At 39.9% G+C, this 20865-nt stretch overlaps 1 protein-coding gene across 3 annotated transcripts in view; it reads left to right on the top strand.

Moving 5' to 3' along the window:
* The window catches only part of chrm2 (cholinergic receptor muscarinic 2), a 200715-nt gene that overhangs the window by 156525 nt on the left and 23325 nt on the right, over positions 1 to 20865 (top strand). The window lies entirely within an intron of this gene.

Below are 20865 nucleotides of genomic sequence, written 5' to 3'. Positions count from 1 at the left end.
CTTTACCAAGAAGAGAAGAGCAGGTGAATACAGATTAGAACTGTAGCTCAGCAAAAAGATGCATGGGCAGCATTAGGGGAATGACACTCAGAGCTGAACATAATAAAAAGCATCTCACCAGGGAAGCTGGCTGGCTGGCTGGGCAGCTTTATGAAATGCTATTACCATGCAGTTTATTCTGCTCATTTCAGTAGATGTGTAAGATTTGCTAGACTGTCACCATCCCTCCCCCCATGCTTTCTGGTTCTAAATCACAGAAGTGGAAAATGCACGCTGACCACAATGAGGAGCCTAAAAACAAATATCAGTTCATGAGCCTCAGCAAACTGACTCTGTATCAAAATGTTGCACAACCCTTTTTACCCTTATTCTTGAATAAGATCCCAATTTAGCTGGGATATTTGATGATGGGTAATGGGCGAGCCAGTAAGTCTCTTCTTATTTCAGTCCTCTGCTGCCCCCTGAAGCCAGAAGATGGCAACCACATGGCAGTATGTGGTATGTGGCTGGCATTAAACAGTCACGTGCCATATTAATTACCCATAATGTCTTTGACACAGAAATCTGTGGGGACAATTTAAGGAAATTTAATATTAAGTACAATGGACCCTCCACTTTTGTGGGGTTATGGGTGCAGAAGCCCCATAAATAAAAGTGGGAAAACCATGAATAAAAATGACTTTTTAAAAACTTGATAGAATGTCTAGGTCCTTCAATATGATTCTGTGATCACCCTCTGCCAAAAGTTGACCATAGAGTTATGCAAGAGGACCTATACATTCTTAGAAAGATGTTTTCTCTAGGCATCTTTTGGTCCTCCAGCACAACTCCGTGGTCAGCCTATGGTGGAAGGTAACCATAGAGTCTAACTGGAGAATCTAGAGAGTTCTAAAAAACTTATACATGAATAATCAAATTAAAAAAAATAGTGAAATCTACAAATTTGGAGGGCCAGGTAGTCCCTAATTTCAACAGCCTCATGGAGTGGATGCAGGTCTGATATCAATTGTGAGTTTCAAATGGAATAGGCCCATTGAATCACTTGCATAATTGTAAGTTTAAGGAGCTTCACTGGCTGTCATTTACTTTCCGGGCCCAATTCAAGGTGCAGGTTATCACCTACAAAGCCCTAAACGGTTTGGGACCCACCTACCTTAGAGACCGCATCTCCCTCTATGAACCCACACGTTCTCTTCACTCGTCGGGGGAGGCCCTTCTCTCGCTCCCACCACCCTCACAGTCACGGTTGGTGGGGATGAGAGAGAGGGCCTTCTCCGTCGTGGCCCCCCGGCTTTGGAACTCTCTACCTAGAGAGATCAGGCAGGCCCCTACCCTCCTCTCCTTCTGGAAGAGCTTAAAAATCTGGCTGTTTCAAAAGGCCTTCGATGTTTAGTTGCTGGATTGATCTATCTGTCCATTCCATAATAGTCCCATTGTTGTTGTTTTGCCATTTTATACCGCACTTTATTGTCCAACTGTGAAATTTCCTTTTCCCAATTCGTATCACTCTGCATTTCACCTGGGATCTACAAATTAGTCTCCTGTTTTTAACACTGTATCCTGCTTGTTGATTTTAATGATTGTTTTTATTGATGTTGATGTTTTTTACTGGGATAATTGTCTTATTGCTTTGTTACTGTTTTGTTTGTTTTATCGGGCCTGGCCCCATGTAAGCCGCCCCGAGTCCCTTCGGGAAGATGGGCAGGGTATAAAAATAAAGTTATTATTATTATTATTATTATTATTATTATTATTATTATTATTATTATTATTATTATTATAAGTCACCATGTTGGTTTCGGCCCATCTCTCTAATCTGTCAAGATCGTTTTGAGCAGAATTCAAAACGATCTTAACAGATTAGAGAGATGGGCCGAAACTAACAAAATGAAGTTCAACAGGGAAAAATGCAAGATACTTCACTTAGGCAGAAAAAATGAAATGCAAAGATACAGAACGGGGGAAGCCTGGCTTGACAGCAGTACGTGTGAAAAAGACCTTGGAGTCCTCGTGGACAACAAGTTTAATATGAGCCTACAATGTGATGCGGTGGCAAAAAAGCCAATGGGATTTTGGCTTGCATAAATAGGGGTATAGCATCTAGATCCAGAGAAGTCATGCTCCCCTTCTATTCTGCCTTGGTCAGACCACACCTGGAATACTGTGTCCAATTCTGGGCACCACAGTTGAAGGGAGATGTTGACAAGCTGGAAAGCATCCAGAGGAGGGTGACTAAAATGTTTAAGGGCCTGGAAAACAAGTCCTATGAGGAGCAGCTTAAAGAGCTGGGCATGTTTAGCCTGCAGAAGAGAAGGCTGAGAGGAGACATGATACCCATGTACAAATACGTGAAGGGAAGTCATAGGGAGGAGGGAGCAAGCTTGTTTTCTGCTGCCCTGCAGACTACGACACAGAACAATGGCTTCAAACTACAGGAAAGGAGATTCCACCTGAACATCAGGAAGAACTTCCTCACTGTGAGAGCTGTTCGGCAGTAGAACTCTCTCCCTTGGACAGTGGCAGATAAAGGCAGAGTCCTTTATCAGTTGTCAGCAGAAATTTTACTGCACCGCCTGACTTTGTGCTGCTCATTGTTTAAGAAAACTCTTTGACTCAGTTTTCATCCAAACTCACAGTGGAGGCTTTTATTCGTAACACATTGTTTTAAGTACAGCTATATACACACATCGGGATCCCCTGCTGCCCCATCAGTCAATGGAATATGGTCACGGTAGATTTCAGCAACAGATGTACAGCAAGAAGCAAGAGAATCATGGCAAGAGAAAGAACACATGCTTGCTACCTTCTTTTATACCCGTTGCTTCTCGTCATCAACCAAGGACAAACTTAGATGACGTAACCCTTGTCATGCCTGTCACAGGGTCATGACTCAGCTTCTTTTGCCTGTCCCTCCAGTTACATGTCATCACCTACTTAACCCTTCAGCAGGTGTGTGACCACATGTCCATTAGAACAGTATTTTCCAACAGTATTACGCAATATGGTTACAATCAATGCAGTCCTATCTAACAGTGCATTAGCTACCTAACAAGATTTATCATATGAGTAATTCCTCTTCTGTAGTTCTCCTGATAGGCAACCATCACAATGCATTTCTTTTACAAAAGGATCTCATGAAACACTTTCCGAGCTGTCTACTACCAGGAGATTGGTAAGTAAGAAATGACACCACGTGATATATCCCAGCCAAAGTCACTGTCGTCCTACTATAATTGCCATTGGCCTGCTTAATGTGATAAGTTTCTAAGAGCTGTTTAACAGATGGTAGTTGTTCTGGTTGATTATGACCAAACACTACTCCAAACACCACACAGTAGTACTACTTACAGAGTGCACCTTGTACATTAAATGAGTAGGCTAACCAGGGAAATCTGCTGAACCATTTCGGTTGAAATCTTGGATGCCTCTTTTTATTCACAGGACATACATATCCTGGCAATGGAGTTTGTGGATTTTTCACTAATTCAGCTTTTCACTTGGTCATCAGAAACATGCTTGTTCATATAAAGTCCAGTGACACAGCTTCTTCTCTTTGCTTTTCTCTTCTCTTTGGTCATTTAATCTTTGGATTAAATGACCAGTGGTAGACATTTCAGTTTCCACAGTTTCCTCAGTTTTCACCTGCAATCCAGATCAAATCCCCTGTCCTATCCTTAGGCTTTGCCTGCCGGCTACCACATTTTGGCAGCTCCCACTATGGTCATTTCCACTACGTATGTCAGTTATTTCTTCTATTGCAATGTACATTGGTAGAAATGTAGGTAATGATAGCATGAATAATCAAAATTTGGTTGAGAAAGTGCTTGTAGTTCTGGATGGAGTCTAATTTTTGCTTCTCATTTACTTGGCATGGGAATTTGGTTAACCAGTTAAAATTCATGAGTAAATCAGGTTTACCTGAAACATTTTGGTGGTGGTTTGAACCTCTAAATCATCCCCTTGGCTTGATCATAGTGTTTCCTCGACAAAATTTCTCAGTTGAATTTTACCTGTTGTATGTTACATGTGCAATATAACATACTTGAAAACCGCTCCGAGTCCCTTCGGGGAGATGGTAGCAGGATATCAATAAAGTTTACTACTACTACTACTACTACTACTACTACTACTATAACTTTGCCAGGCTGAGAAAAAGTGGCCCAAGGCCACCAACTAGGTTTCCATTCTATGTCTGAGCAAGGATTTGAAGCCTGTTCTTCTAGTCCAAAATTGAAACTACTATACCACAGTGGTTCTCATAGATTGTGGGCTCTCCTTTATTAGAGGTTTTTTACAGATTGAATGGTCTACCTCTCCCGGGGAGATAAGAATTTTAACAGTGGATTCCTATACTGCCAGGGATTTAGATTGACTAGTCCTTGGATTTACCCCACTAAATACACAATTATGGAACCAGAATATACCTAGTGCTGAAATGGATAGCTGACTAGATCTTGTAAGTGGGCACTCATGTCAACAAATGACTGCTTCATTTTTCAAAAGAAGCCCAAAGCTAAGTAGGAGTCATGTGTAGAGACGTTGAACGAATGAAAGTTACATAGCTCTAACAATTTCATGTTGATTCAAAAGTGCTAGTTGCAACAAACAATAGTCTAAAGACAGTGTTTATCCACTTGGGAATTGGTGCTTGGTTGGTTGAATAGAGTGCACATGATTAATTAAACTGATTTTAATAATACCATGGGGACAGATAATATATTTTCAACATAGCTGATGCTGTCTCATTGAAAATCATTGAAACATACTGGGGTAACCTAAATTGAACTGATTAATTTATGAGACAGCATAATGCAGCTCATGAATGCCTTACCTGTAAAATCATGTCAGAATTACCTTTTGTCACTCACACACACAAAATGCATTGTTAAAAGCCTTCAAAGTGTAAATGGGGGTAATTTTTAAATTAGACATTAATAAGAAGCTCTGGCATATGTCTTCAAACAAAATGTCCTAGCCCCTTACATGGTGTTCAAAGGAAGTCAGATGCAAAAGCTTTTGAAGCCAGTGTAGATGTAAAATAAGCTAAAATTAAACATTAAAGAAATTTGCATAATGTTCAGTGGATTAAATTGACTTTCATGAAGAAAACTCCAATCAAATATTCGGACACAGTGTGAAAAAAATCAGGATTGTGTTATATCATTTACACAGAATCCTGAGTCAAGAGTATAAATGAGTTTTCTACTGTTGGCTACAACAAGTAAATTAGCAAGAAGCTTCGGGAGGAGAGTGATTTTTCGCTCTGGCTTGTTTTCTGCCTCAGAAGGTGAGGTTCTGCAAAAGTTGCATGAAACTACACCCCAGAAAGAGACAATGTCCCCATACTCTGCAAAAAGAAGCATGGCCCATGTTTGCCAATGTATTCTCAGAGCTGCAATTCAAAATATTAACTTTTCCAACTTCTGGTTTATTCCTTCTCCATATCACTTTTACATGCTGTCAGTCATCTATTCCATTCAATTTCCACATCAGCCTGTGTTTTTAAAGAATGCCCCCAAAGTGCATTTAAATTGGACACATTTACCTAAAATGTGTGTATGTCTGTGTCTGTGTATGTATCGACATTTCTTTCTCTACATTTCTAAAATACAGAAAATTATCACCGCCAACTGGGTGTAGTTCCAGACACCCTGTTATACCTTTATTTGCCAATTACTGACACAGTACCCTCCAAATGTCCTGATAATGTCATGATGAATCCTTTGTCGTCTCACCTTTTAAGCTGCTTTTAAGATCATTCAAACTAACTAACTGATATTGTATCATTGGACAGCTGTTAACATTTGGCTATGATACCAACAAGGTCTCCAAATTCTATCTGTCTAGTGGCAGAGGTTCAACGTACTACTCACATATTTATAGTCGGAATAGAATTAACCCTGTTCAGCTCTTCCATGTTAGTTCTGATATAACATTTAATAAGTATGCTTAAAAATTCAGACCTTATGTAATCCAGCAAGGAATGCTGGAGGTCCTTGCAACCTCCCATGAGGCACCTCATGGAACATGGAAGTTCCCTGCTAAGTGCTCAGTAGAGTTGCCAGAGTGAAAACAAGAGAGCTCTATATCTTTAATGCCTGGGTAGAAGAGGGAATTTCAGCAGGTGTTGCTTGTTATCTGGTAGCCTGACAAGCTCTATCTACAGATTCAGTATCCAAGATTTCACTTATCTATGCTCCAAAAGAATGCTTGTGGCCCTATCTAGGCCCTCCAATATGATCTATGCTATTCTTCCAGCCAAGTACAGACAAAATGTAGGGTTTACTATTATCTACCATTTCAGGTATCCATTGGAATATATCCCTTGCAGATAAGGGAGGTGTACTGTACCCCCATCTACACAACTATTTAATGCATCAGAGGCCTTTCCTTTTTCAATTTGGCAACCCTAGTGCTAGTTCTTAATGCTAGTCTCTCCTGAAATAGCTTTTAGGGGGTGGCTTCACTGTTGTTCTCAGAAGCTATGAGTTGTGCCATTTGGGTACTTTAAGATATAAAAAAATGAATGCCTACCTGGACCATCGACCTAAGTAAAAAAAGAAATTCTTCTGGATTGTTGTGTTTGTTTGTTTGTTTTAATGCAAGTAAAGAAAAAAGAAAAATCACAGTACAGGCACGTTAAGCTTTCGCCAGCTTTTGTTATTGCAGCTGGAGTTTAGCTCTCGCTTATTTACAGTTTCATTGAACAAAGATACAGGGAATAAAGGCTCCCTCACTGTTCAGCTCATAAAGATGAAAGGCAGGAGGGATGCTAGGAATGAATCACCTATTATTTAATGCTTTTCTTGGCCCCGTACCATGAGGCTCATGCAGACATTACTATATAGCTGGAAGACTTTGATCCGGGTTTTAGCCCAACGCTGCCTGTATTAAATGAATCCTCTTATCTTTCCTTATGCCTTTCTCGGTGCCTGTTTTCTCCTTTATCTTTCAGAATTGTCCTAATGCATTTTAGGAAATGTTATCTCATGTTTGCTTAGAAATGCCTATAGCTGCTACAGATTCACTGCAATTTCTAAATATAGAAGTGGGCTTTTGTAGAACAAACATACAAATAAAATGCACCCCTCTCCTATTTGACTCATTCCCTATTCAGTGGCACAAGTTTCTAAGGTTGGGTATTTGCTAGGGTCTCCAAGTCAGTTGAAACCACCTATATATCAGTGTGTCATTTCTATTTCATACAGAACATCCAAGATAATCAAGTGCAGTCTACATGCTTCTTGCCAATTCCCATATAGGGAAACCAACTGGGGTTGTCATATCCAGGTTTTTCTCAAATCTTGCAACCATACATGATCATGTTTTTAAATCGCGTTTTCTGGTTCACAACTCTGTGACCATAAACCATTCTTGACTCTGTATTCAAAGTTAGGAACATAATTCAGTCTATGCTGGTTTTCAGTTGAATCTAGAGGATGGGATCACGTTCTTGTGCCTTTGAAATAAATACGTTTAGTAAGTCAATGTTAAATTATCTTATTGATTTTAATATGGCACTCTTCTCAATCTGGTGCCTTATATTAAAACGAGACCTAAAAACAATCCATGTGGGGTGTTCCAGAATTGGAAGCAGCAGACTTTTTTGTATAAAAATAATGTATTTGAATGCTGGCATCTGACCTGGACTCTTTCCTATCAATTTGAACTAGAGACAGATTTTGAAACTCATCTGGCAATGTCTTATTGAACAGCTCTTTTGTCACCATGTCTGCAGAGAGAAATAATCTTTAAGGAGCCTCTACGAGACCTTGACAAATAGCACTGAATAACCTACAGTTGCAGGGAGTTCAATGATTTCACCTCAAGCACTGTATTATTTTTTTCTCAGTATATAGCCACTAAAACTGATAAATCATGTGCTATACAAGTAGACCTGCAAAAAATACAGATAAGTGGTTTCAATTGTAGACTGAAACCTTTACTGTTTGTCACCTATTTCAAAACATATGCTTGGATTTTTTATTCTTAATGGAACTATATATCCCAGCTGTCAACATGGTAATGGACAACTTAATGGTAAAGAAGGGGGGATTCGTTGCCCTCGCATATAACTGTCATTGATTGCATTTCCCCCTATTGCTGCTGCAAATGCTGCCACAGCTCCAACAACTACCAAAATCTGTACCAATTGTGGTGGTTTCCTTCTACTCTACAGAGTCCTACAAAACTGCAGGGAAGAACAACATTCCCCATTCTGTCACTGAACAAAATAACAGTAAGGAAGAAACTGCTGTGCTTTTGGCACAGTGTTCAAAACATTTAACTATGCATGAGAGGTGTGCCATGGGGGCCACAAAGTAGCTTTCAATTGTCATTTCTGCCCTGTGGGCCCCATGTTATCAATTCCTGAAATAACACAGGAACAGTAATTTTTTCTTCTCCTGGCTGAAATGATGAAATATGAGGTGCCATCTCATCTTTTCATTGCCTCTTCCTTTGGAGTAGAGGTGGACAATTTTAATGGTCACAAGGTCCATTTTACCTTCCCCAGGATGCTCCAAAGGACACACAGAATGCCCAAAAATTCTGGAAAACCAAAAGGAAACAAAATGTGGTTTTGAAAAATGTGTCATTTTTTTGGACAGATCAATCCAAAGATCCCATACTCTCCCAACATATCATAGATGAAAGGTAGGGGTATGTATGACCAAGCAACATTATGGTAAGGTCGAGATGGCAAACATTATTAATTAGGAAGATCACACAAGTTAGGAGATGCTGCAGCAGTTTTCTTTTGTCTGAGCCAACTGGGAGGAGCAAGACTATCCTCCTCCTCCCACCTTCCCTATGCTCAGTTAATTGAGTGCAAACTATTTTTACTCTTTGAATTCAGATTTGTGCATCCAAGGAAATAATTGGAACCATCCCTACAAAACCAGGGCAGTTTAAAGTTATGAGATGCTGGCAACCTCTAAGGCAAATTACTGCTCCTAATCCTGACAGTTTCCAGGATTTTGCTATTCTCTTAATTTTGATGATGGGGCACAATATAGGAGGCTCAGGTTCATGGGGGCAGAGACGAAAGCAAGATCTGTCTTCTGTTCAGATATATGGACACCAACCCAGACATACAAGCATGCTTAAAATGCAATGAGCAGGCTTCAGTCTTGCTTTAATAGGAAAGTCAGTAGTTTTGTATTAGTTCTTTACTACTACACTTCTCTTGAGGAGAAGCTAATGATGCTGTCGTGTTTTACAGGGACACTGCAGGTCTTTATTGATTTTGTAGTGACAAATTTGCATGTACTTTCCTGGATCTCCCATATGCCTATCCTTTAGAACACAGCATGTTTAATTAGTGACCTTTGCATTATACTTAATGTTACACCCACCTGGAGAATCAGGATGCTGAGCTACAAAGACGAATGCTGTCAGCTGAGTTGTGATATTGGTCTCTACTCTGAAGAAACCCTTGACTCTGTGGTAAAGCCAGGTTTAGGATCTTTCTTGGGATACATCATAATATTACTGTATGAGTACTGGGTACTGTCCAGTTTTCCCTTGTGGTGACTCATGAAGATTGAGAGGAAGGGCTACCCAGAACTCCAGACTGGCTCCAGCTACAGAAGAAGAAAACATTGGTTTTACCTGTCATAGTAGGGCTGTTGAAATGCTTGTGGGCCTCACATGTGTGAACAGCCAGCTTGTCCACTGACCTTCACATTCAGCTCTGTTCTACCCTGAAGCTTCTTTCAACCATTGATTCCCTTCCCGGGTGAGAGGGGGCTAATAAGCATCAGGAGAAAGAGTAATGAGAATGAGCACATGGGCGGACAGGAGGGGGGGAGAGGAGACACAGAAGTTCAAAGGGATGACATGTTGGTAAGGTTTCCATAGGCGTCAAGGGTGCAAATTTTCCAGCTTTGGTGGCTTTGTCTCCACAAAAGATTTGTGTGCAAAGATTCCAGGTAGTCTACGTATTTACTGAGTTGTTTGCCCTTCCCTTCCATTTCATTGTGGTGCCAGGACTCTCCTTCTGTTTTGCCTGAACCTTCTGAGGCAAAAATCTTTCTTATCTTATCTCCCTAAGTATGTGAAAAGAAATAATCCTCACATGTCACCTGAATCTGGGAACAAACCCCTTCCCACTAGTTAAGATTTTTATTTTCATTTCAAAATAAGGAAATATGTTCACAGAATCGTAGAGTTGGAAGAGACCACAATTATCATTCAGCCCAACCTCTTGACATGCAGGAACACTTGTTCAAAGCACTTCTGATAGAGGGGAATTCCATCACACTGAGGAATCTGTATGCAAGACATTCTGTGTAAAGAAAACATTCCATATATCCTATTTGTTCCCTCACTCCATCTCGATGTGTGTTTCAGTGAGAAGCTGTTTAAGAAACTGGTTGGTACTTCAAGAACACTGGAGCACACTGAAACTTTGTTCCCCTGGATTTTTTAAAACAATTTATCTCATATCAAATTAAAATTTTAAAATCCTCTGGAATGTTTAGACCCCTCCCCCTTCTTTCAAACAAACATACATTTGACAGTATTGTAAGTTAGCACATTCTGAGCTCACTGATAAAAGATTGACTTTCTTTTTAAAAGGTTTCAGGAACTATATACAAAAAACATGATAGGACTTTACCCCACAGCTGAGGATATTTTTGTTTCCTACATATTCCTCGTTAAAATCACTGAATTGCTAAATAATTGGTGTTATAACTTCCACAATCCCAAGAACCTAATGGGTGAAGTGAAGCCTGTATTTCCATTTGGAGCATATTTGAACTAAGAAACTTTCTAGCTTGTCACCATGCTCTGCTATTTTATAACATTTGTCAAATTAAAATGTTTGTGCATTAATCCTTGGCTCCATCTCTTTTTCTCTTGCATTTGTGAATAATAATATTGTTTACAGTCTAATTATCTGGTTCTTTATTATTTACAAAGATATCCATTGAATGCCTTTCTTCATTGACAACAGCAAATGACTTTGCAAGTGCAAAGTGTGCTGTGCTACCAATTATGAATAGCAACAGCACTTTGCCCATTAGCGAAATGTGGATACCTCTTGGGGATGAATAATTAGATCCATGGCTTAATAACATAAAAACTTTAAGCCAAGGAGGAGTGGAAACAAGTAAATAAATCGTATGGCTTGAGCCAAAGGCCATGACAAATACATATTGCAACCAAGCAGGGCATTACACGTTTCACATGCAAAGCTCTGCATCTTAAAAGAAAATATGAATTCATGTTGGATCTCTGTAATTGTAGCAGTTTTCTTCTAATTCTTTCTGATCTTTCCTGTTTCCAAGGCAAAAGTCCCACTTTGTGTGAATAATAACATAAGAATCCTTGGTTTGGAAATATACCTGCCGGTATCTGGCATTCACTGTGTGTTCAGAGATACAGTAGAGTCTCACTTATCCAACATAAATGGGCCTGCAGAATATTGGATAAGCGAATATGTTGGATAATAAGGAGAGATTAAGAAAAAGCCTATTAAACATCAAAATAGGTTATGATTTTACAAATTAAGCACCAAAACATCATGTTGTACAACAAATTTGACAGAAAAAAGTAGTTCATTACACATTAATGCTATGTAGTAATTACTGTATTTACGAATTTAGCACCAAAATATAACAATGCATTGAAAACATTGACTACAAAAATGCGTTGGATAATCCAGAACGTTGGATAAGTGAGACTCTACTGTACTGAAATGTATGGGAGATTCAGGAATGTAGGAATACTACACATGCTATTACTCGATGTCTGTAGCATAAGCTCTTGTTAAGCTCTAAATATAATCTTTGCACAAAAGTTAAAAATATAGCTTCCCACTTGATTTATATTTATCTGTCAGTCCCCTGCTGTTCTGAGTTTGACACTAACAGCATGTTGGGAAACTTTTCTGCTTGCAAGCCTAATAAGAACAGCAAGTACTTCTTTGACTTTGTGTATACATAGTACACACCAAATACACACATACACTACTCTCGCATTCTCCTTTATTCTCTGTGTTTCATTCTAAAAAACAGATGGGCTATTGAAAGTGCCAGCTCTGTAGCGTTCACAGAATTCTTCTGATACTTCATTGAGTATCCAGCCTCAAAGAATGAAGCCAACAATCAAAACACAGCTGGTCAATTTGATTTTTATGCCTACAAAACCTTACATACTTTCTGGATCACTGTAGAAGAGCTCTTTAGGGAATAGGCATTTAGGAAATCCTAGTAAATAGGCAAAAGGTGGTATATTCTGCACTCCTTTGCTCCATTTTGTGAAATACCTCAATTCACATGCAGATGCGAGACAAAAGAGAGAAATTGTTTTTTTATTGAAGGTCCTTGTGCTTCCTTCAAAATATGGAAAGTCTGAATGGAATCTTCCAAATTTAGTTATAGAATTGCTTAAGAAATGCAGAGCAGAACTTGTATTTTATCTCTGTGTTTCCTCCATTTGTATATAAAGCAGGAGTGGGGTGAAGGTGAACCTCCTGTTTCAGAATGGATGGATCTGTCAGTTTCACTTTCTCCCGCATCCAACTTGTTGAAATCTCTTTCTTTTCATCATCTTTATGAACAAGTGCTGAATTTGAATAAATTCTTACTAAAAACCAAACCAGAATGAAATTTGCATTGATTCAAAATTGACTTTATTTTTAGGAATGATAATCATCACCTACTATTTCTCCAAAACTGGGGCTCAAAGCAACTTGCAAAAATTAAGACAAAAGCAAATAAAAGCACAAGAGATATGTTATTGCCAAAATGCTAACAATTTCAAAACTATTTATGCAACTGAAACATTTTTTTAAAAAAACAAAACAAAAACAAATCCAATTTAAAAATCAAAAATCAAAACCTGTGGGAACATGACCCCCTTAAGATCCTTTGAAGTCTTCAAAACCTGTCTGGATATAAACATTTTCAACTGCCTTTGCTATAGAGTACTCCCAGGGTCTGGAAACACTCAGTCTCTCCAAGATATACAATGTATTAATTACATTGCTGCCACGATATGCATAATCATCAGCAGCTAATTTATATAGGCGTATTTTGGTCTACAGCTTTTTTAAAAAAAATTAAGCAGTTTTGTGTGCTGAGGATCTGCAGAGTATAAACTGCATATAAGAGATAATATATTTTCTTTTCAATTGGTTCCTTAGAAACTAATCCTGAATAGGAATTATGGTATTTACAAATTCAAAGTTGGTTCTCTGTGATCAGATTTGTTTCGCATGAGCATGATAGATGTCCCCATTAAACATGGTGCTTGCCAGGAGCAGTGATTTATTCTTCCAAATGTTTCAAACAGCAGAGAAGGTGCATTGGAATTCTGCTGCATGTGCTGTTTTTTTTATAGTCTATCAGATTTCCAAAGTATAACAGACACACAAAAAATACCCATTTTTATTTCCACTGTACATTTCCCCCAGAGTTTTGGAGGTACAATAGTAGCTGACAAAGACAAGTGAGAGATCCAACTTGTTGCATTATAGCAATGACTGAATTGAATGTTCTCCTGTGAACATTCCCAATGTGTAAAGAGAAGTAGAATGTGGGAGGGGTACACATCTCATTATTTTTCCCATTTTTTCTTTTTTATTTAACTTTTTATTACAATTTACAAACGTGATGGATGCATACAGTACACATAACACACGGAACCCACTCTACAACATATAAGACACTCCTCTTGCCCACATCCTACACAAAGTTAACCCTTATCTCACACACTTGTGCACCCCACACCTTGACTTCCATCCTTAGTCACTGTGCCTATAATATTGCTTATTTACTCTTCTATCATGTTTGCCCATACATTCTTCTTGGGACTATTATCATTCACTTATTTGACTCTCCTTCCAGATATGCCATTGCCCGTTTCCATCTCTTTAGAAACTTTTCATTGTTTTTGTTATTGGATATCTTGGCCATTTGTATGTAATACATTAGCTTATCTCTCCAATCCTTTTTAGTTAACGCTTTTTCCTCTTTCCAATTCCAAGCAATTATCATTCTTGCTGCTGCAAAACTGTATTGAGCTATTTGTTTATCATTCTGGTTGAAGCCTTCCCTGAATTAGCCCAGCAGACACATCCCTGATTTTTTTTTTTACCTTATTGCACAAGATTTTGTTTCCTTAATTACCTTGCTCCAAAACCTTTAACTTTCTCACATAACCACCATATATGGAAGAAGGTTATAGCCTAATAAATATTTGTATAGTCTGGAAATTAATCTTTTACTTCCTTTTTCTAGTATACTTTCTTATTCTGATTTTTTATAGCAAAGCCAATCCTCACATCCCTTTTTAAATATTGCATGTAGCTGATGATAATGGAACCAATCATTAATGCCTAATTCATTTCTTCCTCTTAGTTTCCATTCGCCTTTTTCCTGAGTTAGATTCTCTCTATATGTTCTGATTTCTTCCCTTGAGTTTGGCCTTTGTATTGCTTTTAATGGCCTTAGCCATAGGAGTGTTTTTGGTTCTATACCGTATTTATAACTTTTCTATATATCTAAGGTAATTACATGTATGTTGAAATTTTTATTTAACTTATCCCCTTCATACCATAGATATGCATGCCAGCCGTACCTGAGGTCATAGCCCTCTAGATTAAGTAGATTTTGGTTCTCTAATGTTATCCAGTTTTTCAACCAGCTTATCCCTGCTGCTTCATGGTAGTGTCTGAGATCCAGTAGATTCAGACCCCCTCTCTCTTTCACATCAATTAAGTTTCTGTATGCAATCCTGGCTCTTTTCCCTGCCCATATAAATCTGGTAAGATTCTTTTTCCATTGATCAAATATCTTAGTGCTTTTGATGATTGGTAGATTTTGAAACAGGAATAGCATTTTGGGCAGTACAATCTTTTCACCTGTCCACCCACCCCTTTGTCCTACCCTCCAACTGTAGCCCAAAGAACAGGAAAAACAAGGATGCTTGTTGCGTGGAACTGCCAAACAACTAGTGACTTGAGAGGACTGTGTGCTTCTTCTTCAATCCTCAGTGGTGACTTTCACAGGAAGGAGAAAGGGGACTGAACAAGGCCCCACGACAAAGGCCAGTCCAATACCAAAGGAAGTAGTTCTGAGCGATCTTTTCAAAGTGCACAGGCCATGCTCCACTGTCCTCCATTCTCCTCCACAAATTTACTGGATCCCGAGCTTCTTCATGGTCTGCCAGTGGTCCTTGATCTTGACTGAGGTTCATTCCTTGTAGGGATAGCTGTGGAAGATGGCCTTCCAGTTGCCTTCCCAAAACTTCCTCACACCAGCCTTTATCAACTGGGTCGCCACTCATCCACCTCTTCTTCTTCCTGCTGAAAGTGTGTGCTGTTGTTGGTGCTTCTGCCTTTCGGTCCAAAGTCACTCCAAACCTCCTTCTCTCCCTCCTCTTCATTTGTGGTGCTGATGCTCACCCTGGAGGACTTGGGAGAGAGCCTGGAATCTTCCTTTGGGGGGGGGGGGTTCTGCTGTTATTCTTCTGCCTGAAAAGCCACACTCACCAGCAGCTGCTAGGGCACCATAAACTTGTCAGTTACGTCCTTCGAAATGGCGTTTTCCTTCCCCATAAGGAAACTACTGATAGTGACTGGACGTTTCCCTGCATTTGAGGAGTGGGATCCAAAAGCTGTATCCTTGAGCCCCTTTCCCTCCTCTTCTACCTCTTCTTTTTTGTTCTGCTCTTCCTCCCTCTGGCATTTGGCTCTGTGAGACGCAAGCCTCTGGGTCACCTTGGGATAAGTCCAGTCCGTCTCGCCCAGTTTCTCGAAGGCGGCATCAGGATCCTTGGAGTCTGAGAGGATCATGAATGCCTGTCTAATCACAGGGAACCCATAGGAAGTTAGGTGGCTATCTGAAGCCCTGGCAGGCTCTGCACCATTTCCGGAGTTTGCCCCACGTGGTTCAGAGGCTACTCTTCTCTTACGGATGGCTGCCAAACAGCACAAAGTGACTTCTTTTTCACTGTCTCTGGCTGTTGGTGAAACCTTGGTGCTTGCCAGGTGGTCCCCCTCCAGCCTCTCTGACCCTTCTTCAGGCACATTTTGCATCTTAAACCTGAGGCTGTCCTTCACAGAGGCCTCTTGCGGTCTTTCCCGAAGCCGAGAGCCTAATGCCATGGCCATAGAGGCCACGTCGTCATCGTCCTTCTCCTTCTCCTCCTCCTCTTTCTCCACCACATGCTCAGACACCTCCATCTCCACTCTGTCAGCTCCTATGGGATTCATCTGGGACCCCACCAGCTCAGAAGAATACTTTTCAGCCATCGCTTGAGCCGCCCCTGCCTGTGTCTCCTTGGGGCTGATGGGCAGGAAGCTGAGCCCCGGGAGCACAGTGTCGCCATCCCTGAAGGCCTCTTCCTGGAAGCCAGAGGCGGCGTCCCACCGGCACGGTCCCTCCCCGGAAGCCTTGGTGGGAGTTTCAGGGCTGCTGCAGAGCAACGGCCTCCTCCGGCGGAGGGTGACGTTCTTGTGTAGCAGTGGCGTGGGCAGCTGGAGGTCCTCCTTGGGGTCCTTCTTTCTCTTCTTCCTCCCCTTCCCTTTTCCCTCAGGAGACAGGAAGTCCAAATCCTCTGAGGAGCAGGGCACCTCCCTGCAGCAACAACGGTCCCTCTCTGGCTTCCACGACGAGGCTCCTTCCCTTGGCCATGGCTGCTCTGAAAGAGGCAATACAATCATTTTTATTTTTCCCCATTTTTCTATCCTTATGTTCTTATCCTGATCTGCTTCTGTTTTCATAGAATCATAGTTGAAAGGAACCACAAGGGCCCTTTATTCCAACAGTCTGCCATGCAAAGCTAAAGCACTCCTAAGAAGTAGACATCCAACTACTGTTTAATGATGTCCAATGACTTCTACCATTTTCTAATGCTACATCTAATCTCCTATCAAATAACTCTTAAAATAAAATGTTCTTTATAAAATGTAGACCAAATCTCCTTATTTGAATCCATTCACTCGTGCAGTAGCCTCGAAGGCAGCAGAATACAAGCTCGCTTCATCTGCTATCTGGTGCCCCTTGGATTTTTAAATACGATAATCATGTCTCCTCTCTGTCTTTTCTTCACTAAGCTAAACATGCCTAGCTCCCTAAGTTGCTCATAGAACTTGGTTTCCAGACCTTTGATCAACTTGGTCATGCTTCTCTGGACATATTCCACCTGACAATATCTTTCTTGGATTGTGGTCATTTTGTACATGTGTAAGTTTTGTTTTTTCTTATTTTCCTCTCATGTAATTGGCCCCACCACACCAGGAGATAAAATCTAACATTTTGTCAGAATCCCTTTTCTTGTAATTGCAACCTGTTGAAGCAACAGAAAACAAATAAGTTCCATTGTGTATCTGATTGCCCTTTAGATATTGGAAATAGCTGCCATATCACATTTTAATCAGCTCTTTTTCCAGGTGAAACATGAGCAAATCCTTCAATCTTCCTTCATAGGAATTGCTCTGGAAGCTTCTCACCCCTTTTTGGCTTTTTCTGTAATAATCCATTAGACACCATTACTCCAAGAAGGACTCTGAATCAAATGACTTGTGAGCTCTTTCATTTCCCAAAGAGCCGGCCATAGCCCCGTGTGCTCTATGGGGCAAGAAATAAATTATTTCCTTCCCCTTCTGTCTTCATGATCCTTTCAGTTCTCTCATTCATTAAGAAGCTTGAAACTATAGAAAGAGTCATAAACTCTTGAAGGACTGCAGCTATAGTAACTGGTGGGGAATTGGAACTTTGAGCAAATATGAGGTAAGACTATTAATCTGTGTGTATTGCATTCTTACGTTTAAAAAAACAAGTACTTCAGGAAGTTATATTTCTTCCATCTGGGCATAAAAAAGTTTCTGGATGGTTTTGATAATATTTTTCATCTTCTTGCATTAAAACAACCCATTTTTATAAGTAGTAAAGATTTTATGCATAAAATAGTGCTATTTTTACAAATAGGTTGTTTCCTGCACAAAATAATATTATTTTTCCCGCAAATTTTGTTTGCTTAGCCATAATATGACAGTTAATAATTTTATCTAGTTGAGCAGAAGAAAATTTGGGAGTGTTCTGTCTCATCCTTAGTCCAAGTTGATGAAACCCCCTATTGACATTGGTTTTGGTTTGCCCCTTCATGAAGGGTGATATGGAGCAAAGCTGGATACTTTTCAGTCCTTTGGGTCTCTTTCACTTTGCACCACAGATGAGTGAGGTACCAAATGTCTTCACAAAAGGTATTTTGAGGGCAAAATTATAGCGAGCAGAAGAGAACAAGAGTTCAATGTCATAAAAAAACAAGGATGCCCCTTCATTCCTTTGAGCTTTGTATGAAAGTACATTCAGAAAGAAAGAAAGAAACTTGAACTGCTATAGCAATTTTATATCATGTATGTTTCCTTGGCACTGACAAGAGCAAACACAAAATCAACTAAGCTGCTATATTCATCTCCCTGTGGGAACTCTGACTCTATCTTCTCTGTGCTTTGACAAAGACAAATTGTAAAGCTTGCAAAATTAAATTGTTCATTTAATCATATTCTCATTTTCCTTAAGGCTGGTTCACACAATACATTTTTTCTCCATGAAGCCAAGACTTGAGAGATCTATGCTATGAGAGGGATTTGGGGTATTGTTAGCAGCATTTCCCATGACAACGTTGGTCTCTTTTTCTTTTTTCCTTTTTTTTTTTTTGCAGCAGTCACAATCACATGAACTGTAGCTAATTACATCTCTGCAAGCCATTAGTTCACACATTCTGTTCCTTCACAATGTTTATACTAAAAAGAAGAATGGGAGGCAAGACTTCCTATGTGAAGTTAAGAGGGAAATATGAGCTGAGCTTCAACCACAGGGAAGTGAATTGTGCGCCTAAGCCTTAATGACTTTATCACATGAGCCGCCAGAATCGGCACGCCATGTGGGATGGGAGACAGTGAGCTCCCTGGCACAAATAGAGAGGAACCGGCATATGCCAGCAAAATTACTCCCTATGATGAGGCCATAAGTGAGCTAGCTAGATTCCACAACCAGAGTTTAAGTGTTGGAATATATACAGGGAGGAGCAGGTATAGTCAGTGGCTCCAGTGTTGTGAGGTGAAAGCTACATTTCATGTTAACAGCAGCCTGCTCTGGAGCTCAACCTTTCACACTATACCTTTATGGCACTTGCTTTCACTTTATAGCACTTGCCTTCAAGTCAATTCCATGCTACAACACCCTATTATCAGGTTTTCCTAGCAAGATTCATTTAGAGGAAGTTTACCATTGCCTTCATCTTAGGCTAAGAGAATGTGACTTGGCCAAGGTTTAGTAGTGGTTTTCTATGGTTGAAAGAAGATTCAAACCTTTCTCTCTTAAAGTTCTAGGGTGCATCTACACAATAGAATCAATGCAGTTTGATACCACATTAACTGCTATAGGTCAGTGCTGTGGAATCCTTAAACTATAAAACCCTGTATGGTTTAGGTTCAGACTGTTTAAAGGTCTGCATTATGTCATATGAACCTGCCTGAGGTTTGGGGTCTTCAAGTGAGGCCCTTCCTTTGCTCCTGCTACTCTCACAGGAATACCTGGTGGGAACACTGGGAAGGACATGGCTGCTCTCAAGCTCTAGAATTCATTTCCTATGAGGTCAGACCTTCTCTCTAGGTGCATCTACGCAAGAGAGATAATGCAGTTTGACACCACTTTACTCGCCATGGCTCAATGCAATGGAATGCTGGGAGCTGTGGTATGGTGAAGCACCAGCACTCTTTGTCAGAGAAGGCCTTGTAAAACTATAACCTCCATTAAAAGGTTAAAATGATGTCAAACTGCATTAATTCTATAATGTAAATGCACCCCTAGTCAAACACCAAAACCACTATAGCATGCTGGCTGTGCTGCAAAGTGCAAAGCAGCAACTTTAGACCAGACTGTTAAACCCAAAGAAGTTATTTCTTATCAGAGCATATTGTGCCTAACAGAGTTAGCATAAGTAAAACAGACAAGTTTCTCTCCCCCTTTACCCAGCAGACAAAGATCAGCTTTCATTAAAGAAATTATTTAGTGATCACATAAAACAACCTGCCCTCCTAACCCCCACCCCCCAAGAATCAGCTCTGTACCTTCATTCATCCATAATACAACAGGCCACCCAAAGGTCAAAATCATACATCTCCTTATGCTTATGTGCATACAGTCTCTTAAACATGCTCTAATCTCAAGTACCTTTCTTCTTATTTTCCGCTGTTAACACACGGCTCCAAATACCTACAGTTTCTCTCACCACCTAGCATTATTTCACTTTTAGGAATCGTACAACCAGGTTAACTTTCCCACACATTTCAGAAAGAGAAGTCTGTAGTTAAATATGAATGAGGAACAATTGTTGTTCTTTCATGCCAGAGCTTTTTAACAAGATGTGGCTGTGAAGGATGTTACCACAGCAGGCCTACAGTTACATATAATGAATGGTTTCTTACAATATAAAAATAAAAGTACTTCAAAGAGACCATTTAAGGACATGCCCAGATTGTGGCTTCTAGCAGCACACAACATGGACATTGAATGAAGAAAATGATACCTGTGGGCAGGGGATAGACAACACACTGGACAAATACTCCCACATTGAACCTCTTAATGTAGTGTAGACACCTCAATTTGCTTGTATTTCCTAAAATACACATTCACAACTGGTGACACATTACAAAAACATACTACACAAATATTATATTATTTGTGAGTCCCAGGTTTGGTCTATGTATACAATAAAATTAGAAATATGATATAATTCATGTGGAGATAGTAGAAATTGATATATTTTCCCTCCAATAAAGTTAAACAATGGAGGACTCAAGACAGACAAGATAAAGTATTTCTGTGTACAGCGATACAGTATGAA

This window comes from Anolis carolinensis, chromosome 5, assembly GCF_035594765.1.
Source record: "Anolis carolinensis isolate JA03-04 chromosome 5, rAnoCar3.1.pri, whole genome shotgun sequence".
In the NCBI taxonomy this organism is placed as follows: domain Eukaryota; kingdom Metazoa; phylum Chordata; class Lepidosauria; order Squamata; family Dactyloidae; genus Anolis; species Anolis carolinensis.
The sequence above is the reverse complement of the archived record's forward strand: the minus strand, read 5'-3'. Positions and strand labels throughout refer to the sequence as shown.